This window comes from Phoca vitulina, unplaced genomic scaffold (assembly GCF_004348235.1).
Source record: "Phoca vitulina isolate PV1807 unplaced genomic scaffold, GSC_HSeal_1.0 scaffold55, whole genome shotgun sequence".
NCBI lineage: Eukaryota > Metazoa > Chordata > Mammalia > Carnivora > Phocidae > Phoca > Phoca vitulina.
In genome coordinates this window covers 4194521-4213608 of record NW_022589758.1, presented here as the reverse complement: position 1 = coordinate 4213608, position 19088 = coordinate 4194521, and the positions used below count along the sequence as shown (strand labels likewise).

Below are 19088 nucleotides of genomic sequence, written 5' to 3'. Positions count from 1 at the left end.
AGGCCCCCTCAATCCCAACCCATATTGTGTGACTCTTTTCAATAATCCAAACCCCTGGGAAACTTAGCCCATGCTTGCCATTCTCTCTGTATGGTCCCAATTAAGTCTGTGGACTGTAATATGGAATCCTGACAAGGCTCTGAATGTTGCTAAGTTAATAGAATATTCTGGCAAAAAGCAGAGTGGAAGAGATGATACTTTACAATTGTCTCATTTAGCATGCTCCTTTTATTCTGAGAAACACTGGCAATGGGGTTGGTTTCAATTTAACATTTTCCTCCAAGGGAACCTAGCAGTGGTACTCATCTCCCAGTGTGGCTTAGATGAAGCATCAAGTCTGATGACCCCAAGGCAAGCCCCAGTGACTCCTGCTCGGGGCTTTGTGGGGTCAGTGACGCTGTTGCAAGAAGCAGACCCCAAACGGTGAGGCTCAGTCACTTGCTTGTTCCAGCAGAGGAGGAAGAGCATGTTTAATTGACCCATTGGTAGATAGTTGTTCTTATTTCCTCCTCCTAAACAGCCTGGGTATCTTTCTATTGTGGCTTCCCAAGGATTCCTGGCATGAGCCTTTTATAGCCCCTAACGAAGCCATTGTACTATTTTCAGTCAAAATCTGTGGCATGAAACAAAGAAGGCACTTGACAGAGCTGTTTCCAGCACAGTTATTGAAAATAATCCCAACCTATTGGGGCCAAAAATAACCAAGATCAAGACAAAGATCAAACTGTTGTTGCAATCTTGTGCAATAGCAGCTCCAGTGAAAAAATGCTGGGCAGCAAACCAGCAGAGACAGTTCATCTCAAAGACTTTTCCTTAGAAAAATTCTTCAAGACATCTGGCCCCCAGCTCTGAAGTTTTCCTGTTTTCTGTTATCTAAATGTTTGTTGGGTTTCAGCTTTGCTGTGTGTTTTCAGTTTTCTAAAAGAATTTACCTTTATCTTTAAAGACAGCATGAAATGAATGATCCCTTAAGGGCTTGAAGCAGGTTATAATTGCATATTATTGTACCTGACTGTATTTAAATAATGGGAACATTAAAAATATGAGTATCAGAAGTCTTGATTAAAATGTCCATGAAAGATAAAGCAGGAGGAGTTGACAGGTATTTCTTTAAGGTAATTTGGATTGTTCAAGTCTACTAATGGGCTGCTAAAGAAGTCCGTTTGTCCAACATTAAGTAAAACTTAAAAAAAAAAAACAAAACACTTAGCCCATTTCTTTGAAGAGATCTGAATATGAAACTCCAGTGACCCTAATGTTTTCCCAGAATCAAGTGCAATGCTCCTTGAACTCAGGCAAAATCTTTTTCTTAGATAAACATTTGATAAATATCCATGATATGCCCCTTGCTGTGGTGGGAGATTAGGAGTATATCCTCAAAAATCCCACAGCCGTAAGGAGGTATGGATACATGTTTGAGAACCACCAGCTACCACCCTGATTCTGAAATCCATGACCAAGCTTTGAGCGATAGGAAGTGCTAATGACAGCCATCCAAGGCCAAGAGGCCAGTAGAAATGAGATGCATGTGTGGTGCCCTAGAGTTTGGAGGTAGGGCTGGGGAGGCCCGGGGGTTCAACTTCTTAATTCACTCCATTCTCATCTCCTTACTCTTGTTCTATCTCTGAGGACATCAGTCTCTAGGCAGGAGTGAGTGATGAAACCAGTCACTGTATTGAGCATCTCAGCCATGGCTCTCCTTCAGAATCATCTCTAGAACTTAAAAAAACAAAACAAAAAAAGAAAACCTTTTGCCTCAATTTCAGAATCAGAATTACTAAGATGGAGCTAGGGACTCCATGTTTTTATAGCATTCCCCTCACAATTCTGATGCTAATCTAGAGTTAAGACTTCCTGGACATAGAGCCCATGTATTCAGATCACTTTGTGCTAAAGGGCCAGGGGGACTGTGAAAGAAATAGAGAGCCAGGTCCATGCCTACAAATAATTTATTGCACCAGAGGAGAAGTGCAGGGAGAGAACAAGAAAATAATGGAGAAAGGGCGAGGAAAACAACCCAGAGAGAAGACCATGGAACCATGTTGTGTTACATTTACTGTTTCAGAGGTGGGAAGGAGTATTTGAGCTTCCGCACACGTAGGCTCACCCCTAATATTTGTAAGACCTGGAACCATAGTACAAATGGAAGTGTGTGTGTGTGTGTGTGTATGTGTATCTCCAAATACTTAAAAGTTATAAATAAGCTCAGAAACTGTTAATCAAAAAATGTCTATCCCTCTATCTTGACAAATAGATCCTTTGTAAGACCTGAAAGACCAGGTTTGAATTTAAAATTACTGGATTCCTTGGAGTTCCACACTGGACCATAATGACATGGGGAGAATAAGCTTGGGTCACTAGCCTGTAGCCCACCTACCCATCCCTTCCCCCTTGGCTCCATCTCCCACTGTAAGGAGCCCCGTGAGTGCATGGACCAGTGGGCTGGAGTCTCTGTCTAAATTATCTTTACACCTCTCTGAAAACAGCTACTCCCTTGGCCTTCCCTCTAGCATATTGTGTTCATACTGGCTACATAGTCTGCCTTTGGGAAGAAGGACCCAGGGAAGAATCCCATGCAGTCTCTTGAAGCTGGCTTGGGTCATTTGGTCAGAAAATTCCAAGGTTCCTTTCATCTAAACCATGGTCTAGAAGGTTTTGGCCTTGCCGGCTCCTCACCATGTAGGAAGAGGCCCAGCCAGAGTGGGGTTCTCAAATGGTCAAGGCCAAGGATAGGGCCGCTCTTGATGGGATCAAAGAATAGCTCTGTGTCTAGGCAAGGTGATGGATGGGTCCTACATGAAAATCTATCTCATTGACCAGAACTTGGTTATGTAGCCACAGCCAGCTAAAACTTACACCCAGATAAAAATGGAAATTCTATTCCTGAGGAAAAAGAGGAATCGGGTGACAACTAGCAGTCTGCCAGTGGACTTCTGATTTCACACAATAGAAACTGACTTTGGAAAATTTAAGCAAGAGGAGAATTTACTGGATGGCTATTGGGCAATTCAGATATTCGATAGGCTGAGTCGAGGGTCAAGCTCTGAAAGGGAGCAAATGATCTATGCAGAACACTATCATCAACCCAACCCTCAGAGCTGCCAACACCACCAGACTCTAGATGATGCCACCGATGCTATGTATACTTTCTCAAATGTCCCTGCAGCTTGGCATCATCCTTTCTAGAATTGTGCTGTTTGATACGGTAGTTAGTACATGTGGTTAGTGGTACCATATTGTCCAGTGCAGATATAGAACATTTCCATCATTGCAGAAAAATTCATTGGACAGTGCTAGTCTAGACTCAAAGTCCTGGACCAAGGCATCCAGTTTGCCAAGCCTTAGCCATAAACTATTATGTGCCTACCTCTTGGCCATCAGGAGTACTCCCCACACCAAGATGCAATAGAACTTGCTCAAAATAGGGAGGAGGTGTGGATGCCCGGCAGCTAAAAAAGCAGTAAATGTCCTCTGTACACTTACTGACAGTGTGATCTTGGGCTAACTACTTTTCTAGCCGCAATTTTTTTTTTACATTTGTACAATAGAAATAATGATAACTGCCTCTTAGGATTGTTATGGAGATAAAAAGATAAGATATGAAAATTACCAGGACCATCTGCATTAATAGAGTCTTAGATATAATAACAACCAAATGCAGTGCATGGTCTATGATTGGACCCTGCTTTGAACAACCAGCTGCAAAAGACATTTGGGAGACAATTGGGGGAAATTTTAATAGAGAATAAGTGTTAGATAATATTAGGAAATTATTGTTAATTTTGTTAGGTGTGATGATGGCATTGTGATCATGTAGGACATGATAAAGGCTTTAAGGGTCAAATATTATTATGTCTGTAATTCTAAATATAAAAAATAGATGACAGAAATATGACAAAATGTGCATTGTTAAATCTAGATGATAGGTAAATTGGCATTATTCTCCTTTTTCTCTCTTATTTCTGACATTTAAAAAAATAATTTAATAAAATAATTTAATAAGGAGGAAAGAAAAGTACCATGGCCATAATAGGAATTCAATAAATGTGAATTTCTTTTCTTCTCTTCGTAGTCTTAGGGGCCTTAGAGTCTTCTCAAAATGTCTGGAATGCTTCCCATACTTTTCCCAGCCAACCCGCCCTACTTTTCCCAAGGCTACCTGCTTAAAGGCTTCTTGCCCTTTCTGTGACAACACACTCTCTCTATCTTAGGGGACCTTTGAATACAAGGAGTAGTTTGCCCAGTAATGGGGGGATCCTTGCAAAGAGGCACTTGTCCACAGCACTGATACAGGATGCAAAGCCTTTCCCCTTGTACCAGAGCAGGGGTTCAAAGAGAGAAAAATCAGTATACTGGTGCTCATTTTCATATTTGTCAGATCAGCCCCCTTTCCCTAGTGTTGGGAAAGAGGAGGATGTGACAGCCAGTTTTTCATTTTAGTTGATCCACTTATTTAGTGAATGTAGAGGACCAAGGTATGGAGATTTGGAGGGTTTGAGTCATCTCACAAAGATCAATAGTGGGAGGCATGCAGATGGACCTAGAATGGATCACTTGATTTTCTCTCTGAGGGGTCTTTTTTTTTTTTAAAGATTTTATTTATTCACTTGAGACACAGAGATAACAGAGAGAGAGAGAGAGCATGAGCAGGGAGAGAGGCAGAGGGAGAGGGAGAAGCAGGCTCCCCGCTGAGCCAGGAGCCCGACGCGGGCCTCGATCCCAGGACCCTGGGATCACGACCTGAGCCGAAGGCAGACGCTTAACCATCTGAGCCACCCAGGTGCCCCCTCTGAGGGGTCTTGAGAAATGACTTACCAAAAACATGGGTTGTGAGGCCTGTGGCAAACGAACAGCAAGCTACGATGGCTAAATAATGTCTTCCTGTAGTGTTGAAGAAACAACAGCTTCCCTGTGTGTGTGAGATCAAGGCAAGTGGCCAAGGTCACCAGTGCCCACTTCTAAAGGCAAACTAACTTACTGTACAGGACTTGTCTTTAGGGACCATGTGCTAAAATATCAGCTTTGTACACAAGAAGCAAGCATCTTGAGGCCCATAGCTATTTTTAATGTTAGAGATGGTAAAATAGTGACTACATAAGAAAGCCCAGTTTTATATTTGGTGCAGTAAGTGAAACAATGAGTAATGGCATTTTTTTTCAACCAGATTTCCACCTAAAACAGTATGTTTCAAAGTTTAACAATTGGTGTATATGTGTGCATATGTGTGTGTGTTAGGCGTAGGAGGAGTGCTCTGAGTGACTCTCTCACTGCATAGCGGCTCTATCCTGGATACAAAAAATATAAAACAGCTTTCAAGTCATTTCTGGTCAAGTGGTTGGAGAGATTTCCAAAGGCTTCCACAACATTAGCTCCTAAAATAAAAAATAATCCAGGCCTAGACCAGAGCAGGAAGCCTTAAATTGCAAGCAGTAGGTGTGTGGGGGAATGCCCTGAGGGTAGATATCAATAGCAACACATAACAATACTGAGAATGCTGATCCGAGGACCCATTTATCAAGCCAAGATCTTCACAGTGGCTGAAGTGGTCTTATATCAGAGGTGTCTCTGACTTCTTGCTAAAGTAAATCCTCTTCAGAAAAGAGCTCCTCTAATTTAGACCTACAGGATTCCCACAGCTTAAAATCAAGCAATCAGCTTGCAATATAGTAAGACAAGCCACCATGAACCAGAGGCTGCATAAATAACATATAATAGATTCAAATCTCCACAGTGATTGGAGATGTAGGAATTTTCAGTTACAGAATACAGAACAACTATGTATGAAATGTTTAAAGATGTAAAAGATGCAATCACACAGATGAGTAGGCAACAATAGGCTAGCAGAAATAACTAGAAATATTTTTTAATAGAACTTCTATAAATAAAAATATAATTATTGAACAAAAACCCATATGGACTGGTTAAACAGTAGATTAAATCCAGCTGAAGAGAGGATTAGAAATTACCCAAAATGCAGCACAAAGAGGGAAGGAGATAGAAACCATGAGCGAGAGATTAAGTGATTGGAGTCCACAATGAGAAGGTCAAACATAAATCTAATTGGAGTTTCAGAATTAGGGGAGAAAGAGATTTGAAGAGATAGTGGTATGACTCTTCCAACACTGATGAAAAACATCCCAGAATCACAACATATACCAAAAAAGATATTTTCAGAAGAGGAAATTTGTGTCTAAACACCTCATAATTCAACTGCAGAACACTAACTGCCAAGAGATCTTAAAAGGGGTCAGAGAGAAAAAATGGATCATCCTTAAAGGAATGACAGTTAGACTAAGAGTTGCCTTCAACAGCAATGGAAATCAGAAGACTGTGGAATAATATTTTTCAATTGTTGAGAGAAAATAACTTAGAGCTTAGAATTGTGTACTCAGAAAACCACATTTTAGGAAGGAGGGTAAAATTAATATGTTTACAAATACACCAAAACAGAGGGATTTACTATCAAAAGATCTTCATGAAAGGAACATCTTCTAAAAGATGTGCTTCAGAAAGAAGGAAAATGATGTCAGAAGGATGATCTGAGATGCCAAAAGGAATGGTGAGCAACCTGGCTGGCTCAGTAGGAGGAGCATGTGACTCTTGATCTTGGGGTTGAGTTCCAGCTCCACATTGGGTGTAGAGATTACTAAAAAAATAAACTTTAAAAAAACCATATATGCATGTGAACAAATATGTAAAAATGTAAAATCATACACATATGATCAAATAATATTTGGGAAAAAAGGAATGCTAATGTCAAATTATAGAGTTAAGAAAAATGACAAAAATAAAATATTGGACAAGAATCATATGCAAGTCAGGAAGGGGAGATCAGAGTTAAAATCTCCTAAGATATTGGGGCACCTGGGTGGCTAAGTTGGTTAAGCATCTGACTCTTGGTTTCAGCTCAGATCATGATCTCAGGGTCGTAAGATCGAGCCCCTCATTGAGCCCCATATCGAGCCCCATGTTGGGCTCCACGCTCAGCATGGAGTCTGCTTGTCCCTCTCCCTCTGCTCCTCCCCCCACTCGCATTCTCCCTCTCTCTCAAATAAATAAGTAAAATCGTTAAAAAAATCTCCTACGATCCTTAAGAGTATTATTAGAGAACAAGTGTTGGCAAATGTTTTCTATAAAGGGGCAGCTAGTAAATATTCTAAGTTTTGCAGACCATACAGTCCCTGTGGTGAATACGAAACTCTGCCATCATAGGGTGAAGGTAGCCATGGATGGTACACAAGTGAAGGAACAAGCCTATGGTCCAGTAAAACTTTATTCACAATGACTGGTGGTGGGCAGATTTGATCATTGGGCCATAGTCTGCCAACCCTCTTTCTAGAGGAATGTTAAAATATTATTAATTTTTTCACTTTGTAAGTTAAATATACATGATAAAATTTCAAGGGTGATCACTAAGTAAGTAAAAATAGAGTCTATAAAACCCAAATAAGTAAAAAGGAACAATGAAATAAGGAAACAAATACACCCACAAACAGACAATAAACCACAAACAATCCGACCAATAGCAAGAAATGGGAAAGCAAAAGAATCACAGAAAAAGCAGGACAAATAAAAAATAAAAAAACAAGATAGCAAACCAAGTCCAAATATAATAATTGCTATTACTCACCAAATATGCTAGTGAATTAACTGGCCAATTAAAAAAGCAGAAATTATCAGACGGGATTTAAAAAAAAATGTAGCTATGTGTCCATTACAAAAATCACACTTAAGGCACAAGAATGCAGAAAGGCAGAAAGTAACAGAATAATAATAATAAAAAAGGCACACAGGCAATTACTAACCCAAAGAGAGCTACATTGAGGAATACAGACTTTAAGATAAAAAGCATTACCAGGGTTAGAAGGGGTCACTAGATCATTATAAAAGATTCAGTTCCTCAGAAAGATGAAACAATTCTAAACTTGTATGCACCTAATAAAATAGACCAAAATGTGTAAATATTGGCAGGAGAACAGTCCTTTGGGAGATGCTGGGAGTAGGTGATGACTTTAGGAGCTTAATGAGATTGAGCACTTAAGTAACCGGAGTCATAAAGTCATGTGCTTCCTATCCTTAAAAGTAGAGCCACACCCCAAAATAGAGTAGTGTTAAGACCACCTAACACCATGAAAAGGAGTGTGCGTGCGTGCGTGTGTGTGTGTGTGTGTGTTTTAAACTTAATTAATTAGAGAAATTCCCAGAGGGATGTGTGTGTGTATGGGGGGGAGTGCTAGTGGATTCCGATTTACATAATAGCCCAGAGGCTGGCTGGAATCCATTATGAGATTCCATGCACATGTGCCCTGGAAAAACTGAGCAGAGGGGAGAGACCATATGGCCAGCAGAACCAGAAAGCTAGTGTGATCGGTTCACAAAGGTAATGCTCGCCCTACACACAAAGGAGATCCATCCTAGCTTCATTTATTTCAGAGAACGGTGACTGGCCAGCTAAGGTAGACATTAGGAACACTGGGAAGAATCCTGTAGGGGAAAAAAACCCAGTCAAAACACAATTCTGAGGTCATTAATCATCATCCGCTTCATCTCCGTCAATCAGTCAGTTCAGGCTGCAGAGCGGTGTACATAATACCGAGAGAAAGGAGTCAGTGAAAACACAGAAAACATGCCCATCTCTTCATATACTGATGAATCTCTGAAAAGGTTGAGTTCAGGACTGATGAAGGCTCAGAGCTCTGAGCATGCCAAGGGCTGAGTCCATTATGAAATAGGGGGTCTGGGAAGGCTGAGGGAAACTCACTAAACATGGCTGTCCTGAGTTACCAAGGAGGTGACAGAGACGTGCGGCTGAGTGGGTGTGGAAAGTAGGGTGCTTTAGGCTTTTGGTTGCCATGGAAGTAGTGAGGTGTCTTGCTTCTCTTCCTTTGACCTTCCACCCCCTCCCCCAAATCTATTCCCCACTTCTCCCTGCCTTGCTCTGCACCTGGGAAGCTGAGCCCTGCAATGGCATCATCTGGGCTCACTTGCTGGCCAGCTTCCGTAGAGCCTGAGCAATGGGAGACCCTGGCAGGAAGGTGGAAGAGAGGAAGAGAAAGCAGTGAAGGTCTTTTTCTTCCTTGCTCTCTCTCTGCTGTTGCAGTGCATCCCTTCAGGACTCTCGAAGCTCCAAAGACCCTTTGGCTATAAACAACCTTACCTTAATGATAATGGCTGGCATTTATTGGGTGCTTACTATGTTCCAGTGCTTACTCTAACCCAGCACAGTATATAGGTGAACTTGCTGAATCCTCCCAACAACCCCATGAGGTAGGTACTCTATTTACAGATGGATAGCTGCGACACAGAAAGGTTAGCTGACTTGCTCAAAGTCCATCAGTTACTAGGTGCAGAGCTGGGATTTCAACCCAGGCTGTTTGGCTCAAGAGTCCTTGTTCTTAAGCTCTAATAGAAGCCATGTATGTAATTTTTTTCTACTAGTCCTATTAAAAAATGAGAAATGAAACAAGTAAAATTAATTTTAGTAATATATTTTTATAAACCCAATATATCCAAAATATCATTTCAACATGTCATCAAATATTTTAGAAATGAAGATATTTCGCACTCTTTATTTTGGTATGAAGTCTTTTAAAATCTGGTGTGTACTTTATACTTACCACCCATCTCATTTCCGACACTGAATGTTCCTTGGGAATACTTGATCTGTATTTAGATTTCTTAAAATTTACACTCGAAAACGTAAGTTAACGTACTGAAGTCATTCCAACGTATCCAACAGTTTTCCAATAACTGAATAGCGATTTTTAATTTTTAAATTCTTAATCAGCTTTTTATATTAGAATAATTTTACATTTACAGAAAAGTTGCAAAGATGGTACATAGGTTGCCATATACAAACCACACATTTCCCGATCGTTAGTATCTTAGGTTCCTGTGGGATATGTCACAACTCGGAAGACAGCATAGACACAGTGCTAGTAACTAACTCCAGTTTTTCTTTGTATTTCACCAGTTTTTCCACAAATGCTCTTATTCTGTTCCAGGATCCAATCCAGAGAACTACACTGTATTTATTCATGTATCCTTAGTCTCTTTTGGTCTGCAGTAGCTTCTCACCCTTTCCTTGTTTCTTGTGACTTTGACAGTTTTGAGGAGTACTGGTTGGGTGTTTTGAAGAACGTCCACCAATTGGGGTTTGGCTGATATTTTCCTCATGGTGAGACTGGGGTGATGGGTTTGGGGGAGGAAAACTACAGAGGTGAAGTACTTTTCCCATTGCATCATATCAATGGCATGTGATATTGACAGGACTTATGACTGGTGATCTTGACTTTGATCATCTGGCTGAGGTCATGTTTGCCAGATTTCTGCACCCTAAGGTACTTTTTTCTCCCTTTCCATACTCTTTTCCTTGGAAACAAGTCACTGAGCACAGCCTACACTTAAGGATGGTGGGGGAAGGGGGTGCAGATTAAGCTCCAAGTATCAGTTTTAAATTGAAATTTATTAGAATTAAATACAAACTTAGTTCTTCAGTCATACTAAGCATATTTCAAGTGGCTTGTGGCTACCGTATTGGATAGTGCAGCACTGTACATTACCACAATTCAGTGTTTGAGGCAAGAGGCAGCTGGCGAGGAGGTGAGGTACTGACAAAGATGCTGATGGGCCTGAGTTAATGGGAAGGAGGATCAGAGATGAAGAGAGAATTCATGAAGCATAAGAGAAGGCCAAGGACAAAAGATAAGTTAATGAGAAGCATTAAGACAAGGGGTAGGGGCGTGTGTGTGTGTGTGTGTGTGTGTAGAAAGGGGGGAGGGTAGGAATGGAGAGATGTTCCAGAGAATGTACAACTTAACTGTGTGCTTAAACTGAGCCCTGGATTTTGGTTAAAAAGTTTGAACTTATGGGGCACCTGGGTGGCGCAGTCGTTAAGCGTCTGCCTTCGGCTCAGGTCATGATCCCAGGGTCCTGGGATCGAGCCCTGAGTCAGGCTCCCCGCTCAGCGGGAAGCCTGCTTCTCCCTCTCCCACTCCCCACTTCTTGTGTTCCCTCTCTCGCTGTCTCTCTCTCTGTCAAATAAATAAATAAAATCTTTAAAAAAAAAAAGTTTGAACTTACAAATCTGGGCTTATGTTTCAACTGTGCCATTTCTTAGCTCTCTGATGATCTTGGGTGAGCCACAAATCCTCTAAGCTTGTTTTCTCATCCGTAAAATGGGTAGGTACTAGTACTTACCTCATGGGGACATTGCAAGGATCAAAGGATATTTGTGTTTCAAAGGGCTTCATAATCTTTGCCGTAATCTACAAATGGAAAGGCGTGGGATGGTGTTGATGGGACATGAAAATTAGCTGTTCTGTTGGTAAATTGAGGTGTATTGGTTCCTCTTTTGCCCATCCCAACCCCCAGATCCAGTCTCTCTGCCCCATTCTGTGCCTTGGGAACTTACACACTGCCATCACCAGTCTCCACGGCCACCTGGCATCCAGCTGGGCCTGGCCAATGTGAAACAGCAGCAGGGAGCTCTGATTGGCAGGAGAAAAAGCCTTGCTCTTTCTCTGCTTTGGCAGCCTGTCTCCAGTAGTGTCTACAGCCCTCCAGGATGACAGCTCCCATGAGGAGACCCCTCCTTCATGGCTCCAATTCTCACCAAGCTCCAGTAACACTGTTTCCTTCCCTCACTCCTTCAGCCCTAGGAGTGGCAACAGCTCCCCATTCTTGCTGATTCCTGAGGGCCTCGCCATCTTGGTTTGCTCCCCTAACCCTGCCCATACTTTAGTGTGTTGTTCTCTCTCTGGTTTTCATTTAAATCATCTGGTATGAATTCTCTGTCCTGTTTGGCCCCTGACTCTGGTGAAGATGGTAAGGAAGAGAATGTTGAGAGTGACATATAGGGCCAGCTGAAGGAGATGAGAGCGCGAGGCGATGGCCCCACTGCAAGGATTGTAGTGACCAAACTGGGGAGGAATCAGGCTCTGAACAAACACAATGTCAGTGAAATCAGAAGTGAAAAGACACATGGGAGTACAGCTGTACAGAAAGGCACGGAAGATGCCAGCGGTGTGGCTGAGACAGAGAACAGAGAAGGAGAAGAGTTAAAGGTTACATCGAAATTTCCATGCCAAGTACACCAAGAAGACAGCCAGACCTTGAGAGCCAAAGCAGAAGGTACTACCCATGATGATGAAAACATCAAGAGGCTGTGCTTGGTTTTGAAAAGAGTGCAGATATTGGATTCATACAAGTGTGATCCTGGTTCCACAACGGACTAGCTGTGGATCCTTGGGAGATTTAACTTGCCTCTCTGTGCTTGATTTCTCATGCAGAAAATGAGGTAGAGCTGTAGGATTTAGATAAAACCCATTTTTTTTTCATTCATTCATAGTCCACGATTATTTTTTGAGCAACTGTCGTGTGCCAGACACTATTCTAGGCCCAGCAGTAAATGAGATAGATAAGGTCCCTCCTCTTATGGAACATTCTAGTGAGAACAGACAATGAACAAATGAGGCATCTTAAGTCCGGTTCCCTGGAAACAGATTGTGATGGAGACCTGCATACAGAAAGCTTATTATGGATGCTCTTGGGGATGACACTGGTAGGCAAGTGAGGGAAGAGAGACTGAGCAAAGATTGGTGGGGAGAGGTGGGGGATACAGAGGCTTCAGCCCACCCCACAGAAGCTCTGGGACCAACATAGCCCTTCAGAGTTGCCCCCAGGCAAGGCAAGCATGTGGGCCTTTATACCCCCACTTTGACAGTCACAAAATGCAGGCTGCCCCAGGGGAGGGGTGTGATCAATGGACAATTCTTGAAGGGACGCTTAGCTGAGAACACCCAGCAGCCATCAATTCCCACTACCTGGAGGAATGAGAACCATAGTCCTGAAAAGAGGATCTGGAGAGCACAACAAAGCATCTGTTACATAAATAAGTAACTGAACAGGATAATTCCAGGTAGTGAGAGGTGCTACGATGACAGCAGAACTGGTGATAGATGGGGGAATGGGGCACTTTATATTAGATGAGGTGCTCAGAGAAGGCCGTGGCACAAAGTAGCTGCTCAAGAATTGGTTTCGGGCGCCTGGGTGGCTCAGTTGGTTAAGCGACTGCCTTCGGCTCAGGTCATGATCCTGGAGTCCCGGGATCGAGTCCCGCATCAGGCTCCCTGCTCGGCAGGGAGTCTGCTTCTCCCCCTGACCCTCCCCCCTCTCATGTGCTCTCTCTCTCTCAAATAAATAAATAAAATCTTTAAAAAAAAAAAAAAAAGAATTGGTTTCATTGCCCTTCCTTTTCTTTTGTTGGGACCGGTGGACACATGGGTATCAACCCATCATGAGAAATATGTGGTGCTACTTCTCTGGATGAGGCGGACCCCTAGATGCTGTGGAGGTTGCAGAAAAGTAAGACAGGGTCTCTGCTCCCGAGGAGCTTGCAGTGTAGTAGAGGAAGATAAGGGATATAGAAAATTAGCAAGCAATGCCAGGTGGCCTACCGCTACTGTCGACAGGTGGTACAAACAAGGATAGAAGTGCCAGATCCTTTTAGCCTAGGTGGAATTTCACAGGTGGAAAAGAGTCAGAGGTGTAGTTTTGGTCAAGAAGAGTAACTGGAGCAAAAACCAATCTGGGAATGGGCATGGAGTGTCCGAGTGTTTCACCTGTGGGCTGGGATCGGCAGAGCAAGGCTGTTGTCCTTGTGCATTGGCCTGTGATGTTTTTCTAAAGCATTATTGGGTTTGTCCAAAGGTAGAAGATCACTAAAACCCATTTCTTAGACACATGAGATCTTGGTGTGTGCTGGCTGTGTGGGAGAGGAATGACAGACTGGGACCAGGCAGTTCCAGAGGCTTCTTGGTAAGGAGTAAAGTAAGTCTGAGGGTTTGAGTCCAGGCAACTATGAGAATGGTGGTCCCACTGGTGTAGGTGGGACTTGCAGGCAAGTGGACTATGGGATCAGATTCCCTGAGAGAGTCTGGGAATGAGAGGTAGTTCAGGAATAATATCTGTGGAGCTAATGCCTTGAAACCAGGAAGGAGAGTGAGAAGTCCACAAGTGAACTTACAAGAAAGGAATGGAAGGCTAGAAAGCTCTGAGAGGCATATCTCCAGCACTTAGACGATGGGTCCTGTGCTACTACAAGACTACTACAGTCTTGGTCCTTGAAAACAGATATCCTAAGGCCTTTTCAGAAGATAAGGATGGTCAGCAAGACCCACAGGCATCCGGAAGAAAGAGAAATGGCAGCAGTTTCAGAGCCTTCGCCCTGGTACATTTTCTGTCTCCTTGGTTTGAAAGACTTTGTTGGCATCAGGGGTCTGTGCATTCCAAGGGTTTGAACTTGAAGGGGATGTCATTTTTGTTAACCTTTAACCAAGAAGGCAGTCAGGGAGGAGATAAATGATCTGCTCAAAGAGGAATAGTGGTTGCATTCAAAGAGGGAATAGGAGATTACTGAGGCGCTACTGTGAACGACCCCGCGACCCTTCTCTTCATTGGAGGATTGATGGAGAAAAGGCTCTCCCCACTTTTTCTCCAGGCGTTAAAGGCAAAGTCCCAGGAGTACTAAGGAAAGGATGACAGGACACCTTGAAAAATTAAGAAGGCTATGAATCAACTGAACAAGGAGGCATTTACCCAAGACTTCTAAAGCAACTAAAGAAAATGTATTAACCTTCTAATGAAAATATTGTTATCCAATTCATCATTGGAAACAGCTCTTTGGGTAACTGCTACATTCACCATTTTAGGAAGTTGCTTAGTGGGATCCAAGCTCTTGGGATTTCATCTACAATGCCTACCTGTTGGTCAAGATGCAGTGACAGATTTAGATGAAAAGGAATAGAATTTTGTCTCACAGTTTTGAAGTGTGCTTCGGACAACAGTTGAAAGTGTTAAGTCAGAAGCTGCTCTAACATGGTAGACACTAAGACATAGTGATCTGAGTGGCTGGTTTAGACTCTTCAAAGATCACCGTAGGTGGGGGCGGGTAGTGGAGGCCAGAGGACTGGGGAGAAATAGAATGGCAGACTGGCAAGTCCTTAAAAAGCATAAAACTGAATGAGGTCACTAGTCTAGTTAACAGTACTGTACCAATATCACTTTCCTGGTTTTGCTGTCCTACTACCATCACATTAGATGTGCCATTGGGAGAAGCTGGGTGAAGGGTACGTGGGGCTCTACGTACTGTTACTGCAACTTCCCATGAGTCTATAATTTCAAACAAAATGTATAAAAGAAGTCGTGTGGTGGGGGAGGTGAGAACAATCCTCATGAACTATAATGAGTATTTATGTGGCTCTTTACAGTTTTTAACACTTTCACATACGTTATCTCATTTGCACCTCCCGATGGCACCGTTATGTAGCAAAGGTGTACTAGTATCCCTATTTTATGGATGAAGAAACTGAGGCTCAGAGAGGGAAAGTAACTCACCTGTGGTCACAGAGAGCAAATTGCCAAGGCAAGGCTCAAAATCCCATCTTTGAGTTCCAAATGCCACGATTGCCTGAGTCCGAATCCATCTGGCCTTTGTTGGGTCGCACAGACACAGACCCTGAGATGAGGATTTAAGGGCAAGAAGCTTATTTGGGAGGTGATCTGAAGCTCCAGTAGGAGAGCAGGGAAGCACGGCGGGAAAGAGTACATGCTGGAGCATATTTCCTGTGCGGGCAGTTGGGGCTCACTCCTGCTGGGGGAGCTCTGGGAGCTATGTCCATAGCACATGCCTTGGGGTTATACCCAACTAAGGGGTGAGGAAGCTGGCGTATTTACCTCCCAGTCCATCCTGTATCGAGTGAGGCCAGTGCTCTTGGGGTGCTCATTCCATGGCTCCTCTAGATGACTCCATTCTCAGGCCAAGAGAAAACCTCAGGCAGCGAATTGAAGACACTGCTTGAAGTTGCATATTTACTGGAAATGTTAACGCACAGGGGACGAGGGCAGGGTCCTCACCAGCAGTGACTGTCCCTTGATTCTATCTAGCACCCTCACTCTAAGCCTTCTGCCACTCAGACTTTTCCCTCTCATCCTAGAATACTCTCCAGCCACAGGTGCACGCCCCCACACACATCCAGATAGGCTGGAACAAGGCAGGGAGGGCTGCCCTTACCTCGCTTGTTGGGCCCGGGAGTCAGCATCTAGCAAAAAAGGCGTGTGTGCATGTGCGTACATGGAGCTTAGATGTGTGCACCTCTGTGTCTTTTGGCACATCTCCGTTGTGATGAGCCACCAACTTCTTCCAAAAGCAATTTGAGGCCGAGGAGAAGGTATAAAATGCTGGTGTGCAGTGGGTCAGAGGTTAAGTCAAAAGTCAGAGGTTGGTTGGCGTTTTTCATTGTACCAATATAAGCATTTTATTTCGTTTGGCGGATACTACAGAGGAAGGTACTGGCATTCTGGAGAAATGGGCGGGCTACGTGGTTGCGCGGCGCAGGGTGGAGACAGCGTCAGCCAAGGCCTTTCTCATGGTGCTTGCCACCCACTAAAGAATCGATTGGCTCATTCCTTATTCATATGGTATTTCTTCTCCAGGGTCCACGCGGATATACTCTTCATCTCTGTGGGCTAATGTAATCATTATGTGCACACTCTAGAAATTAGTGCCATTTCCCCCTGCTTGTGCCTGAAATAGACATTTCAGACATTTATGACTCTCAGTCACTTTAATCCAGTCGTTTGCCCCAAGTATGTTCCCAATTAGAGCCATTTTGCTCTGTGGTTGATACCATGAAGTGGAACACATGTTCCGATCTTAAAAAAAAATCTTTTAAATAGCAAAGGTATACTGTGTTTCCCTCTATTATAATAACTGAAAAGCAGCTGATGGAATCTTTCTCGACTGTTTACCCAACCATAAAAATTTGACCCTTGAATTAAAATCTTAAAAATATCCAGGGGATGTAATGCCTTGAAATACGGAGCATTTTTTTTTGTCTCTATAAAACTTCCACAGCTTTAATCCATTATATCTTCACAGGTTTTTTCGTATTTAAAAGCTGCCATAAGGTTGTGATACCAAGTCATGAATAATAAAGTAGTGTTCAGTTTTGGTACATGTAACATCATTTTGTTTCCCAATTTAGTATCAATTCCTTCTAAATCACAGCCAGATTCTTGCATTAATACTATCACATTTTGTAAGCCTACATATGAACAAACCTAAAACCACTTTAACCTAGAAAATGCATTTGGATTTATCCATATTTTGAGTCCATGCTTTTTTGTGCTCTTCAAACTTTTTTTTTTTTTCCTCGCCCGTTTTCTCATCATAAACTGGAACCCACATCTACTGACAGCCTGATGCGCTTCCATTCGGTCTGCCTCCTTTTCAAGGGGCTGGCAGTTTAAGAGGGCCTGTCTCTTGGTACTGGGCTCACCCGGAGCCCATTAGAGTTTCCCAGCTCTAAGACCTGAGGTGCAGATCTGCCCCCCATTACAAACTAAAATTTCTCTCGAATCTGTGAACAGAGGGGAAGTGGGTGCAAGCAGTGCTCAGCAGGCTCAGGCACTGGGAGAGTTACGCTGCTCTGCTAGGAGCATAGTGGCGTAGACGCTTGGCTCTGGTGGTTTCTCAGTCACTTACTGCCCAGTGGGTGCCCCTGAGTAACTGAACACACAGCGAATAATGAAAGGGTGAGCAGACGCACTGGGAAATGGCAGAGGCTACAATATAATTATGAGCAAGTATTAAGCAATATCAGCAGAGCCTGCCATTTAACTTCATTTAATTTTAGAAAGTAACTTGGCATCTGATATGACAATTTTGGCTTTGCCAAGAAAGGGCGATTCAAAAACAACCCGGTTGTCAACCATTGGAATCATTTCATCAAAGAAAAGCCATTTGAATTGTCAAAAGGTGCCAGAGGTAAAGCATCTATCAGTGCCCATAAATATAGCAATGCCCTAGGAAATGTGGGTCTTTGTCTCAGTGGGACCCCGGTTCGTGGAGAAAGGGATGAGTGAGACCTACTGTCTTAGGGGAAAGTAGAGACTACACCCCAACCTCCGCGTTTTGATTGGGGGTTCTCTACCTGGGAAACTATAATGAGTTCCTGGTGAACACAGCATTTTGTCTTAATCCAGAGACAGAGGTCCTCTTAAATTGCCAGCACTTTGCAAAAGCCTCTTTATTTGGAATTTTTATGAATTACTTTTTTTTTTTTTGAGGTATAGCTCACGGGACAGTGCACAAATACGGAGTGTACAGTTTAATGAATGTTTACCTATGTCTACACCCATGTGACTTCATCAGATCAAGATGTAGAACATTTGCAGAGCCCCACGAGTCTCACTCCTGCCCCGCTTAACCACTACCCCCGGGTAAGCACTATTCTGACCTCTAGCGCCGTAAAGTGGAATTGCTGGATTATAGGGTATATGCGTGTTTAGTTTTAATAGCTACCGCCAAAGCTTTTGCAAAAGTATTGAACCAATTTATAATCCTAACCAATTCCTTTTTGTTTGCCCAGATTTTCTGTTGTTAGCACTGCAAATGCTCCACAGCTCTTCTCTTGCTGGTGCTTGACCTAACCCATGACAAGTTTTCATTCCCCCCTGGGTGTTTAATGGTGTATAAGCCAGTGTGGCCGTCACTTGTCATTTGCTTGTGGCGGCAACCGCGGAATGAGCGATATGGTGACACGCTATGGCTTCACAGTTACCGTGGATGTGACTGTGGATTTCATGGTAAGTTTCCACAAGACAAAACAAGGTCATCTTGGTAAATCTCAACAAATCATGACCTGAGTCATTACTTTCTGAGACCCCAAAGCCTAAAATACTTCTTCTGCCTCCCAGGCAAGGAAATGCACTCTTCTCAAAGGGCTTCTAAGAGCTGTTTGGAAAAGAGTGGATATTAAAACCTAGGAGTGTGAGAGGAAGCCAGGGGTTTTGCCAATGGGAGTGTCATCATTCAGGCCCCATTTCCAATCTAAACCAGCTGATGGTGTCCCTTTACATTTTTTCTTTCTTTTTCAAAATTATAATGGGGCTTACATTTTTTTGTTTCAGTTTTATTCACTTAGTCTTGGAAAAATGTGTACCTTTAAAGATCTGGGCACAGCTGACAGAGGGTGTATGACACAAATATTCTGTTTGGTATTCATGTCATAGACTATTCGTGCCAT

The 19088-nt window shown here is 42.9% G+C and overlaps 1 pseudogene; it reads right to left on the bottom strand.

Annotated features, from left to right (window-relative positions):
• The window catches only part of LOC116622854, a 48235-nt pseudogene extending 34503 nt beyond the window's left edge, over positions 1-13732 (bottom strand).
• Between the last annotated feature and the right edge of the window lie 5356 nt (positions 13733-19088).